Source organism: Echinops telfairi, unplaced genomic scaffold (genome assembly GCF_000313985.2).
Source record: "Echinops telfairi isolate 266 unplaced genomic scaffold, ASM31398v2 ScPeMD7_3;HRSCAF=10, whole genome shotgun sequence".
NCBI classification, from domain to species: Eukaryota; Metazoa; Chordata; class Mammalia; order Afrosoricida; family Tenrecidae; genus Echinops; species Echinops telfairi.
Genome location: NW_022103899.1, coordinates 27,178,983 through 27,182,248, shown reverse-complemented (window position 1 = coordinate 27,182,248; position 3,266 = coordinate 27,178,983). Strand labels below are relative to the sequence as shown.

Sequence of the window (3,266 nt, the reverse complement as noted above, 5' to 3'; positions counted from 1 at the left end):
AGCACAGAAGAAAGGAAGCAAGATAGGTTGGAGAAGAAATCAATGAAATATAAAACTAAAAATAATAAGGAAATCAATGAACCCCCCAGGCAAATCAATAAGATGGAAATGACCAATATCAAGATAAGAGAGATGCTATCACATACAGATTTTACGAAGTTTGAAGGACAACAATGGAGTTTTACGAATAACGTCATGCCATCAAAACATACTTAACGTAGATGAAACAACTTCCTTGTGTAGACACAAGCTACCACGGATGACTCAACAAGAAACCAAACCGAAACCAGACGCACTGCCATCCAGTCCATGCGGGCGCCCAGCCACCGCTGCTCACTGTTCACGGGAGTAGAAAGCCCAGTCTTTCTCCTGGTGGTTTCCACCTGCAGACCACGGAGAGGGAGCCTTGCCCAACGTGTAACCACTACCTCCCGGGGCTCCTACCAGAAATAGGAGGTGGGTGGTGAAATGAGGCCAGATTTAAGTCTTGCTCTAAGGCAGCGGTGCTCGACCTGTGTGGGGGTCAAACGACCCTTTCACGGGGATCACTTGATTGATAACCGTAGCAAAATGACAGTGATGAAGTAGCAATGATAATGATTTCATGGTTGGAGGGTCACCACAACCTGAGGAACTGCACGAAAGGGCTGCGGCATGAGGAAGGTTGAGAACCACTGCTCTAAGGCATTGGACACCTGAGCGAAAGCGCCTGATGGGTGGCCAGAGAAGCCGGCATGCAAACACCGCTGCTCTGTGCACTGGGAGCTGAGGTGTCAGAGCAAAGGTGGATCTGAGAAGGAAGCTGCTGAGAGCTGACCGTCCGCGTCTGCCCGGTGGCCCACCTCTGCTCTCTTCTTTCCTTTCCTGGAATATGCGTCCTTTCCTTTCCCAGAAACTCTCCCGTGGAGGAAAGAACAGGCAGGCCCCAGAAGTCAGTGCCAAAGTCCTGGGGAGGCTGGATGGGCACTTCCAGTTACTGACTGAATCACTTTTCTAGTCAGTTGAGGTGGGTCCCCTATTTTAATATTTGCCATATCTTTAACCTGAACAAAGTCCATCTCTCACAGGCTGCGAGCTGCCGAAGCACAAACTCCGTCGGGGAAGGAGTTCAGCCAGATGGAGGGAGGGCCTTCATCTCATGCGCTTCAGCCAGGCTCCCAAGAGAGACCGTGCCTGGAAAAGGACATTATGCTTCGTGAGAGGGTCCGTGCCAAGAAGGTCTCAAACGTGACACCCGCTGTGAGGATGGCCCAGGCCCGGGCACTGCGCTCTTTCTTTGCACACGGGGTCGCTGAGTTAGCATGGACTCACAATGTGGTGTCTTTTTTTTTCTTCTTTCTTTCATGACACGAGTTCAGCTGCATCAGGCATATCAGTCCATCTCCCTGAGGGTCTTTCTCTTTGTCGCTGACCCTCCACCTTGCCAAGCATGATGTCCTTCCAGGACCGGGTTCCTCCTGAGAACATGTCCAAAGCATGTAAGAAAAAGCCTCTCATGCACTTCTGCCAAGACAGGTTTGCTCATTCTTTTGGCAGTGCTTGGTACGTCCAATACTCCGTGCCAACCTTGTTGTGCATTGGTATTTCCCTTTCTATTAATTACTGGTTAATTTTTCCCCCCACCTAATTGGATTGCTTAATTTTCTGTAGATTTGTAGAGGTTCTTTGCATATGTTGGCTATACATCCCTTTACTGGGTAGCAGATACCATTTTTCAGTTTATAGCAGGTCCTGCTTTAAAACAGAAGCATCCGGCCTTTCCTTAAGGTTTGCACTTTGATTCGATCTTCCCTCAAGATGCTTGCCAATGTTTTCTTTTAAAATTTTGGTTCACCAGTGTTCTGTTCAGCTTGGTCTTGGAAACATGTGGAATGAAATGTTTTGGACGGTGTGATATGGAGATCTCATTTTCTGTCTCTCGGTAAGAATCATGGGTCCCCTTTGATATATTTAAATTGGAAAGTTTCTATGCAATTGAAATTCAAAGGAAAGCCCAAGGAAAGAAAAAAACGATGGAACGCAGACACCTTGTTTCTGCTCCAAGACTTCACCGTGTCAGGAGCTGAGCAGAGTCGCTGACAGACTCCGAGCCACAAGCAAACCACAGGCCGGGTTTTACTCACGTCCTGCAATAGTCCAAGCATGAAATTCCCGTGGTTTCATTTCCCCCTACTGAACTGCCCTGGCCAAAGGTCAGATGGGGCGGGACCGACCTGGTTCTTGTCTCACGGCTCTCGGCTCTCGGAGGGAGCATGGAGCAGAGGCTCTCGCAGCTTTCTGGGCCAGGCGAGAAGGAGGGCCGAAGGCCTGCCCCTAGGCCCAGAACAGCGTCTTCAGGGTTTCCTCCCCAGCAGTAAGGAGGCCTTACCAGAGGGGCCCCAGAAAGAGGGCGATGCTCCGCTCACGTTCTGTGGACATGTGATCAGGAGAGGCCAGCCCCAGGAAAGGGACATCATGCTTGGGAAAGCACAGTGTCGTGAAAAGGAGGAAGACCATCATGGGGATGGACGGACCCCGTGGCGGCACCAATGCGCTCAAGTATGCCAGCGATTGCGAGGAGGCGCAGGACCCTGCAGCGTTCCCCGCTGTGCAACATGGGCTCCTTGTGAGTCAGAACTACCGTGGGCCCTAACCGTGAGAACAAGCTCCAGGAGGGCTTCCAACGAAGGGCCTCGTTAGGAGGTTCCCTCTGCAGCGGCCCGGGCTAGGATGGGGGGGTGCAAAGGGTATGCCGGTGGGGCGGGCAGGGCTGCGTCCTGGAAAAGCTCACTTCAGGCTCTGCAGGGCCCTGGCCGGACACTGAGTCAGGGGGAAGGCAGCTCTCTCTAGAGAGAGCTGCCTGGAAAACCTTGGCTGACCATCAAGCCTAAAAGCCACAAGCAATTTTTCAGCCAAGTGCTCTCTCCTTAGCAACACAGACACTGAAGTCAAAACAACACAGAGAAGATTAGCATGGCCCTCCCTAAAGAGGGCATGCTAATTCGTGAAGCATTCCTCTTTTTAAAAATGTTGTTTTAGCCAGGAGCTGAACTCTGCATAACTAATAGATCCATAGTGAGCTATGAAAGGAGAAGGTAGAGCTTATTTGGAGGTGTGGGGAGGGGGGCAGGAACAGAGCATGGAATATGAGGGGGTACCCCCCCTACACACACGCACACACAAAGGGGCAAAAGCTCCCTGGGCGGAGTTTTCATAGTACACAGCATGGAGGGACTTGCTCAGAGTTAGTGCACCCAGTGGCGTCACCTGGGAAGGTTCTCTCTGGT

The 3,266-nt window shown here is 51.2% G+C and overlaps 1 non-coding gene across 1 annotated transcript; it reads left to right on the top strand.

The window, feature by feature from the left end:
- Positions 1-2,895: 2,895 nt before the first annotated feature.
- On the top strand, positions 2,896-3,003 carry LOC115872050. Its single transcript, XR_004047619.1, has one exon. It is a non-coding gene; the product is annotated as a U6 spliceosomal RNA (small nuclear RNA).
- The last annotated feature ends 263 nt before the right edge of the window (positions 3,004-3,266 follow it).